Raw genomic sequence first — 11,194 nt, 5'->3', positions numbered from 1 at the left:
AGTTCTGACCCCAGTGCCATTATGGCTCATGATGACGACAACATGGGTTTTTTGCCGTCTCAGCAGGAGACGGAGTCATTCCAGATGCCTGTTGTTGACAATTCTTGCCAAGAGCCCATTAAAACTGACCTTGAACAAGCTTTTCCCAGCGCCTCTCCCCCCTTCGCGAGAAAAGAGTTCTATGCGGCGAGTCGGGGTCAAAAAGAACAAACAAGGAGAAGCACCAGATTAGCACTCAGACAGGACGATAATTAGCTAAGTTTCCCCTGGGAATTTGCAGGGAGGAACGCATCTGGATGATGTTGTGTTTTGCTTCTCTTTCCCTTGGGAAAGGAAGCTCTGGACACCTGCTCTGCAGGAATATTGAGGTTCCTTAAAAGTTCCCCGCACCGAGGAATCCGTGCGGAGTCAACAGATCAGCTTCAGGACTAACTTCAGTTCCAGCCTAGTGTGGACTGCGTTTTAAGTCTGCAACTCCAGTTTCCTTGCCTTGCCTTGCCTTGCCTTGCCTTGCCTTGCCTAGCCTAGTTTTCATGAACTATCTCGTCGTGTTTCCAGCTTTACAACTTATGCCAAGTATTTAGCCTTGTTTCCAGTTCCTGCCTTGGACTTACTTTGAACTTTAGAAATACTTTGGACGCTTTCCCCACTCTACTGCTTGGAAGTAGAGTGTGTTTCGGTTTTGGGATTACCACTTTGAACTCTAATATTAAATACTGGACAATATATTTCTGGACTATATTTGACCTTCCCTGAAAGGTCTATTGCTGGACTACATTTTCTATTTGTTTTTATTCTACTATAATATTTCCTTAATAAAGATATTAGATTGTATTTGGCCTCCGTGTGTTGGCTCTTAGTGCTCCGCTACCAGGGCGTGACACCCATATCCCTCTAACATTCTTTCACACTTTCCCTGCTAGCATTTTATGCATCACACATTGTCTAAATACATTCAAATAATAATAATAATAATAATAATAATAATAATAATAATAATAATAATAATAACAACAATAACCTTGACGTGGTGAGGGGGGGCTTAACCACTCCAATGATGACTGAGGGGTGTGCTGGCGGTAGTGTAACTACCGGCAGGTCCAACCAAGCCAGAAAAGTGGAACTAAGTGCACCTAACCCATTAGCATTATGGAGAAACAAACCAAAATGAAGTCTATACTGGCTCGATCGTCGCCCAGGATAAAAAGTATCGCAGTGGATGCTGCTGTTTCTGGACATCCATCGACAAGTGAGCTATGGAATCAAAATACAAATGAACAGTCACAGAAGCGGCAAAAATATACAATGCCAGAAAACTGCACAATTATGAAATGCTACTACAAATCTGAACCTCAAAGGCGTGGCTACCAAAAAAGGATGCATCAACTGTGGAAACAAGAGTACCCTGGCTCACAGATAACAGAACCCTGACTGGCTGACCAATGAAGATTCATAATCAGAAACAAAGTGTTCAGTGAAGTTGAACTCGAAGAAATCCAGAAAATTTGCAATGCAAATTACCATCAGACCACAGCACAGACAGCAGCAGAGACCCCAGCAACACTTGGAATGGTGGAACAGATTGAACCAGAAGAAAGTGTGGAGCTTTTGCAAGAATTTGAAGAACCAGCACTTGAAACACCTGTTGAACCACCAGGAACCTTAACAGCAAGACAACAAGATTCAAGGATAACATCATGGCTCATGCTGCAGCAATGCAATAAGAAAGCGGCTCCCAACTCTAAAAACAGTGCCCTTTCATGCCTCTCATGAAAGATGTGAATACAGTACTCTCCACTGTCCAAATAACATCAATTGAACAAACAAACCAGTATGCCTTCAGTTCAGCAGTGATAGTAACAGAAGAGCTTGGGCTCCTACAACCAAGGCAACCCCAAATAAAATTGACTGGAAAACCAAAGTGGAAGGTCAGGCTAGAGTTGAAAATCAAAAAGCTTAGATCAGATGCAAGTAACCTGAAATATGAAAGAGAAGAAACTGAAGAATGACAAAATCAAGCAATACCTGATCCGAAAGTACTGGCTGAACACCAGAAAAATTGAAGAAGCTTTGGAAATCATGAAAGAACAAGTTACAGCAATAGCCAGAAAAATTGAAAGATATGAAGCCAGAATCATCCAGTACAGACAAAATCAACTGTTTCAATCAGACCAAAGATGGTTCTACCAGAATCTGAACCAAACAACAGACACAGTAATCATAAAGCCAGAGAAAACTGCAACAACAAAGTTCTGGAAAGAACTTTGGAAAAATAATAAGAACTACAACAAAAACGCTGGGTGGATAAAGGAGTTTGAAGGAAAATTCTCACAGAACAAAATGGAACAGATGGAAATAACAACTGAAATGATCAGCAAACGAGTGCAAAAAGTCAAGGACTGGACATTGCCTGGTAATGATCAACTTCATGGATTTTGGCTCAAACATCTGATTAATTTACATGGAAAAATGGCCCAACAATTCAATGAGATGCTGCAGAAAGGAAGTATCAGTGAATAGCTAACAACTGGAAGGACACACCTGATACAAAAGGATCCAGCAAAAGGAGCAGCACCAGGAAACTACAGGCCAATAACGTGTCTGCCCACTATGTTTAAACCAATGACTGGCATCATAGCTGACAGAATTCAAGAGTATCTTGAAGAAAAGATTGCCAGATGAACAGAAGGACAACAAACGGAAAAGCAGGGGCACAAAAGACCAGTTATTAATTGACAAAATGATTCTGGAGAACTGTAAGAGCCGAAAAGCTGATCTTCGCATGACGTGGATTGACTACAAAAAGGCCTTTGACTCACTCCCACACAGCTGGATCAAGTGCCTGGACGCCATCGGGATTAGTAAAAACATTGACACCTTCATTGAAAACATGATGGAGCACTGGAAAATTGAACTGTTTGTTGGAAATGAAAGCTATGGACTTGTCAAAATCAGAAGAGGAATTTTCCAGGGAGATTCATTGTCCCCTCTGCTTTTCATTATTGCCATGATCCCTCTGTCAACAATCTTACAAAAAACAAATCTCGGCTATCAAACATCTAAGAAATCTCACAAAAGTTCACATCTGATGTACATGGATGACCTGAAGCTATATGTGAAAACGGAAACTGAAATCCAGTCTCTGACCAACAATGTCTGAATTTTTAGCACTGATATCAGCATGGAGTTTGATTTGGACAAATGTGGCATTGAAGAAGGGAAAAATCATTGAAAGTGAGGGCATAAATATGCCTAATGGTCAAACAATAAAGTGTCACCAGCCAGAGGCCTATAAATATCTGGGCATATTACAGCTGAACAACATCAAGCATGAACATGTGAAAATTGTGGTCAGCAAAGAATACACACAAAGGGTCAGAAAAATTCTCAAAAGCAAGCTCAATGGAGGCAACACCATCAAGGCCATAAACACCTGGGCCATACCTGTCATAAGATATACTGCTGGCATTATAAACTGGACACAGGTGGAACTGGACAATTTGGACAGAAAAACAAGAAAACTCATGACCATTCATCATTCACTGCACCCTCGCAGTGATGTTGAGCAGCTATATCTGCCTAGAAGATCAGGTGGCAGAGGACTCTCACAAGTAAAACAAGCAGTCAAAGAAGAAGAACATGCCCTGGCAGAATATGTAAAGCAAAGTGAAGAACCTGCTTTGATTGAAGTCAAAAATCAGAAACTCCTCAAAGCACAGCAGACAAAAAAACAGTACAAGAGCTAACAGCTGGCACAACAAAACATTGCATGGAAAGTTCCTTGACAAAATTGAAGGAAAAGCTGATAAGGAGAAGACCTGGATATGGCTCATGAATGGGACACTGAAGAAGGAGACAGAAGGCCTGATCCTTGCAGCCCAGGAGCAAGCCATCAGGACAAATGCAATTAAGGCCAATATCGAAAAATCAGCTGATGACCCAAAATGCAGACTCTGCAAGGAAACCACTGAAACCATTGATCATATCCTCAGCTGCTTTAAGAAAATCACACAGACAGACTACAAACAGAGGCACAACTATGTGGCCCAAATGATTCATTGGAACTTATGCCTCAAGTACCGCCTGCAAGCAATAAAGAACTGGTGGGATCACAAACCTGCAAAGGTTGTGGAAAATGAACACGCAAAGATACTGTGGGACTTCCGAATCCAGACTGACAAAGTTCTGGAACACAACACACCAGACATCACAGTTGTGGAAAAGAAAAAGATTTGGATCATTGATGTTGCCATCCCAGGTGACAGTCGCATTGACGAAAAACAACAGGAAAAACTCAGCCGCTATCAGGACCTCAAGACTGAACTTCAGAGACTCTGGCAGAAACCAGTGCAGGTGGTCCCGGTGGTGATGGGCACACTGGGTGCCGTCCCAAAAGATCTCAGCCGGCATTTGGAAACAATAGACATTGACAAAATTACGATCTGTCAACTGCAAAAGGCCACCCTACTGGGATCTGCTCGCATCATCCAAAAATACATCACACACTCCTAGACACTTGGGAAGTGTTTGACTTGTGATTTTGTGATATTAAATCCAGCATATCTATCTTGTTTATTTCATACAATAAAATAACAACAACAACAACAACAACAACAACAACAACAACAACAACAACAACAACAATGTATTTCTTACCTGCTGCTCCTCATGGCTTGAGGCGGAACAATTAAACACATAAGCACTGCAAAAACACCACTAATACACATATTAAATTGTACTTCTATAAAAGCTACATGGTGACTCAAAGTACTAATTTGGCTTTCCTTTTAGACATTTAACCTATAACTTAAGATGTTTTTATTTTTATATGAGCTTTAGTTACTGCCTTTTGTACTTTCACCTTGAATATTCTCAACACTTTAATGCTCTTTGTCATGGCCCTTGGCTAGTACAATGAATGTATCAATTGAGATTACGAATGTATAGTTTAGAATAATTATCCCTAGTTGAGATCTAAACAAATGTGTACTGACATCCTATAGAGAAGTAAGTTCTACTGATTTCAGTGAGCTTTCCTTAGTGAAAAGGGTTACAGGTGATTTATTTATTTACTGTATTTTTACCCCGCTCTCTCTCACCCTGAGTGGGACTCAGAGCAGCTTCCAATTGGCAAGATTCAATGCCATACAACAAAACATATAAATACAATATACACAGATATTAAAAATCAATAAAATGTAAAAAAAAAACCCTCAACATATTAAAACATTAAAATCAGTTATTAAAACCACACAAGATCCGAAGCCATAATCCGAAGCCATAATCCAGGAGTGTTACCCTTACTTCATAACTGCCTATTGTATTAAAAGTACATATTAGCTTTCAGATGTAAAAAGAATATCACTTTTGGACAGTTTTGATTTTCTTTCCATCTTTGAGTACCCATGTCTTAAGTAAGGTATTGTGTAAAATGTTTACTTACCATAAATAATACAGTAACTAAATCCAAAATCAGGATTATCATGTGTTGTTCATTATTTGGACGATTTTTTATTCATAGGAAAGCATGGGTCAGGGGAATGAGAATTTTCGCTTTGATCTTTTTAGGAATTGGATGATCAATTGGGTGTTCCTTTGGCCCCAGAAAAAACTGAGGGCCCAGCCACTAAATTAACCTTTTTGGGAATTGAACTCAATACGGTTCAGCAATCCTCTAGTTTACCTCTGGAGAAGGTTTTAAATTTAATAAATAGGATCCAATCCTTTGTCACCCATAATAAGGCCACCTTACATGAGTTTCAAGAAATTATTGGACATTTAAATTTTGCATGCAGAGTGGTGGCTCCCGGGCGCACCTTTTTGCGCAGGCATTGCTATGCCATATCAGACGTCAGACTGCTGCATCATTATGTGTGGATTACCCATGAGATCAATGCTGATTTGGACATAAGGTTGCAATTTTTAAGTCAGTTTAATGGGATTTCTTTTTGGAGGCAGGACCTATTACTGAAGGACACCCTTCAGGAGCGTCTGATGCTTCTGGAGCCATTGGCTTTGGCATCTTTTTTAATGGGCATTGGTGTGCCGAGTTATGGCCCGAGAGTTGGCACACTAGAGGGATAACCTCTGATTTAACTTTTCTGGAGTTTTTTCCCATTTTGGTAGCAGTGACACTGTGGGTAGATCAGTTGGCAAATTCCACCGTTCATTTTTGGTGTGATAACCAGGCCACTGTGCAGGTTATCAATTAGTTAACATCAAGTTCACCCAGACTGATGGAGGCTTTGAGATTTTTTACACTCCACTGTCTAAAGTTTAACATACTGTTTAGAGCTTTTCATATTGTGGGAACAGATAATTCTCTTGCTGATGCTCTGTCCCGTATGCAGATGAAACGCTTCAGGCAGTTTGCCCCCAGCGTAGATTTCCACCCATACAACATGACGGTCCATCTTTGAAAAATTGGGAACAGTCCATAGTCCAGGGAATGACTTCCAGAAAATCTTACATCAGAGCCATGCAGGAGTTCTCTGAGTTCTAGACGTTGTATGCAATAAGTTTTATTGCACCAATTTTCATATGAGCACATTACACAGTTGGTTTTTCTTAGAGAGGAGGGGTTAGCCCCTCAGACCATTCGGGCAAAGTTATCTGCCCTTGCTTATTGGCTTAAGACAAGGCTTTCCTAATGTCACTGTAGATTTTCGCCTTTGCAAATGGCTGGATGGCTTATCTAGGTAGCAAGCTAGGCACTGAGATAAGTGGCAGCCATTGACCCCTGAAATCTTTAAAGATTTTGCCTCAAATGTGAGAATCCAGCCTTTTTTGGAGCCCTTTGAATTTATGACGTATTAGCAGTGTCGAAAAAGGATCAATATCAAAGGGCACTTCAGTTTTCAGACTTGCTGCTCCGCTGACAATAGACCAATTTTGGCCTTGGTTTCCAAGGTGGTAAAATTTTGGGGGATCAAAGACCAGAAATTTGGTACATATTCCTTTAAAATTGGAGCTGCTTCCACCCTGCTGTGATGAATTATTCGTTGGGTAAAATTTAAGCCTTGAGGAAATAGAAGACTGGAGCCTATCGTGCGTACGTGCATCATATGCTGTGTTAGTTACACTGATTTGTCTTTGCAAAACCTGTCCTGTTGGCAAGTAGTCATCGCGTCCTAATTTGTGGACACAGCTACATGCACTGAGCTGAGTGACAGGAGTGCAGGGGTCCCTACGGCCATCCTCCCAGCCTCGCTTCTATGACCTTCATAGAGTGGAGGGGAAGAAGAGGTCTTCGGTGCTGACAATGATTTGGGTCTGTTGATGGGCAGGACCCTGTTTTTACCTTCGAACACGCTGGTCATGGCCCTAATTGTACAAGATTGATCGGCATGCACAAGGTGGGGGAGGCACAGCCTTGAGCACACTTGTACAAGTTTGTACAAGTTTGATTGGCATGCACAAGGTAAGGGAGCGTGGCCTCGGGCACACTTGTCATGGCCTGTGAATATTCGTTGGCCACGACGGCCGTAAGATAATGGAATTAAGTTGGATGTGGCTTGAAAAGTGTCAATTTGGCCATGTTTATCAGATAACATGGTTTTGGAACTTGCAAAATTGATGGTATCCATTTTTCCGAACTGGGCAACCAGATGTTTATAGCCCATCTACAAAAAGGAATTAGGGGAATTCCAGGGATTTGGTGGGGGTCAGGAGCTAAATAGACATTTGCTCCTGATCTGTGGCGAAATACTTAAGGGAATCTCATTTTTTGGTGTGCACCACAAGGCACCTCAGTTTTGGTGTAGGCCAGAGGCGTGAATCCTCGCTTAGGGTTTATACAATCCCGGTGAGGGTGAACGATTATGGCCTAGGAATGGGAGACTTTGACCTCATGCATTCCTGAGGCAGAACTCTCCACCATATTCCCCTTCAGGTCATCCAGGTTTAGTTATGCTGGGGACCTGGTGTTTTGTCCTAAAGTCAGTTAAAGGGATGAAAACATGGTTATGTGTCCAAGCTTTTGATGAGTAAATGACTAAGTTGACATGGCCTGATTTAAGGATGAAGCATGAGGATCTTGGACGAATGGAATTAATTATATATACGGTTTTAAGGTTTTTATAATGTGTTTTAACAATGTTATTAATGGATCTGTTTATATTGTTTTGTTTTTATGATTGCATTTTGGACATTAAATTTTGCCAATTTTTGTAAGCCGCCCTGAGTCCCCTCGGGTGAGAAGGGCGGAGTATAAATGTTGTAAATAAATAAATAAATAAAATGATCGGACAGGACCACCTATATTGGCTTTATGCCTCACCAAATTTATAGATGGCTATTGAGAATTTGGCCCTGGTTCCAAATTAAAAGTTAAATAGGTAACATTTAATAAAGTTGCCCAGTTTAAACCGAAGTTTACTTGTCTTGACTCGTTATTTCAGGGGGCTGGAGGGCAAAAGGAATGGATGAATTTAGTGAGCTAAAAACACACAATGCCAATTAAAACACATATTTTTTAAAAAATACTATAGATAAAAGAACATACATATTAAAACGATACTTTTTAAAAAATATGGCTGAAGGAAAAGATTTCTGGGTGATAGTTATCAGTCTAGTTCTGGCTGAGTAACTTACATAAATGTCATCTAGAGGACTTGAGCATACAAGATGCATTATGTAGGGAAAGGCAATCCTGTAGGTAACCTGGACCCTTATTTTTTTTAAAGAAAAAAGTACAAAAAATCTGTAGTAGGGTATTGTGTGGTATCCAGTCTGTATGGCCGTTTCCTAGCAGCATTTTCTCCTGACATTTCACCATTTACCATCTCTACATTTTCCTTTCTATATTTTCAAAATAAGCATATTTTTCTATACATATTTCTGAACGCTTATGTTTTTCTGTACATTTCTCACATAATCATAGAGACGGGGCTGTAATCCACTGCAATTGAGCAATACACAGCTAAAGCACTCTCAAAGGATATTGCATCCAGCTTGTTTAAAGACATCCACAAGTCCAGCATCTTCTAAAGCAGTCTATTTCACAGCTAAACATCTCTTTCTGTTAAGTATGTTCTTCCAAATGTTTTGGTGTAATTCTTTGAGAAGTACTTTACAAAAGAAATATGATATTGTCCCATTTTCTGGGTGGAGTCCACTAGAGCCTCTAGAGAGAGAAGAATACTTCATTTTATTGGGGGGGGGGGGGGGGGTTGAATGAGGAAAACAATTTTCCCCATTTTATTTGGTTATTCCTCTCCCCCCTTCCCATATCGTAAAGGACGGTTGTTTCCACAATGGGGACATGGGTGGGGAAACAACAGAAAAACAGGAGGAAATGGATTTCCTCTTTCAACCCACCCTCCACCCCCATAAAAGTATACTTTTCTCTCTAGTGCCCCCTTAGTGGCCTTCACCTGGATAATGGAATAGTATTGGAAATATTTTATCAAAGAAACTGACACTATCATCATGTAGATATATTTTGCACTCAGCAATAAAAACTGTTCCTTGTCTTATTCTCACATTATAAGCAATTTTCAGGACATATCCAGACTGTAGAATTATTGAAGTTAGACACTATTTTAACTGTCATGGCTCAATGCTATGGAACCATGGGAGATGTAGTTTTACAAGATCTTTAGCCTTCTCTGCCAAAGAATGCTGGAGCCTCACCAAACTACACATTCCAACATTCCATAGTATTGAGCCACAGTAGTGCAAGTAGTGTTAAATTGCATTAATTATACATTGTAGATGCTCCCTAATATGTCTCTAAGAACTTCATCACATTTGCCACTGGGATCACCATGGATTGTGGCAAATCCAGTGGTGCCAAGCAGGGGTAACCTGTTGGCCCATGCACCACATTGCCCTGCTTTCCCTGTTGATCCTCATGCAACATGGCCTCCCCCGTTGATCCTAATGTTTATACCAGTTCCTCTCCAGTTTTTTCATAGACCCCCCCCAGCAGAAGTAGATGCACTTCTTTGGCAAAACTGGCATATGTCACCGAATTTGGCCTGCCTGATGAAGTCATAAAAGCTAAACAAGGAGTGATAAAGTGTGTCTTTGTGTATATTTTATACACACACACATTCAAATAGCAAAGGGAGAGAAAAATTGTCCATCCCTAATATATACAGTTTAGATTCTTGTTTTGATATAAAATATTTATTTTATTTTATCAGTTGCTCTTTGTCATAAGAAGTTGCCATCATTTTGATTGCTGGAACTAATGGCATTTAGCTTGAGATTTATGTTCTAGATGCATGACAAGTAAAATATCTGCTCACTTTCTATCTACAAGTAATGAGACAATGTCTTATCCTCAAGCAATATCCTAATGACTATAATTTTTTCCCTATGTAAAAGCTCTGTCACTTTGCATAAAATGACAGCAGCAGCATAGAAAACATGTGGGATAACTGTGCTTTAACTCCTTTGACACTCCTTCTTTAAAAAGAATCTCTCAACAACAAGCCTTACGCCTTCAAAATGAATGATCTTTCAGAGTTATGCAGATGCTTTGCAATAAGCTCAAACCATCATATTATGAGTTTGATTTTAGATATTTCTCTGTGTGAAAAAGACAATGAGCAACAGGAATAGTTTTACAAATTCATGTTGTTGTTGATTTTGTTGTGCGAATGAGGAAAATGTAAATTCTTTTATTCAGAAAGATCTTTCTGATTAGTGAGAACTGCTAAATATACTTGAACAGCAAAATATCTTTAGGTCTTTCCTAAAGCTTGCAAGGTTAATTTTTTAAAGTGCCATATATACTCATGTATAAGTCAGATTTTTTTTTTACAAAAGCCAACATCTCTGGGCAATGCTGAAAACAGGTGGTGATAAAGCCTTCTGACAACAGTTGACCAAAGAGGCACAAAGAAGAGGTATAGTAGTCATGGGCGATTTCAACTATCCCGATATCTGCTGGAAAACAAACTTGGCCAAGAGTACAAAGTTCAACAAATTCCTTGCTTTCCTTGCAGACAATTTTATGGTCCAGAAGGTAGAAGAGGCAACAAGGGGATCAGCTACTCTTGATCAAATCTTAACAAATGTAGAAGACCTGATCAATGCAGTTGAAGTGGTCAGATCCTTAGGGGCAAGTGACCATGTGCTCCTGCAGTTCACCATACAAAGGAAGGTTGAAACTAAAATAAGTCAAACATGCATTCTGGATTTTAAGAGAGCTAACTTCCAAAAAAAAATGAAGGAAAAACTGAGC

Source organism: Anolis carolinensis, chromosome 3 (assembly GCF_035594765.1).
Source record: "Anolis carolinensis isolate JA03-04 chromosome 3, rAnoCar3.1.pri, whole genome shotgun sequence".
Taxonomy (NCBI): domain Eukaryota; kingdom Metazoa; phylum Chordata; class Lepidosauria; order Squamata; family Dactyloidae; genus Anolis; species Anolis carolinensis.
This window is presented reverse-complemented; position numbering follows the sequence as displayed.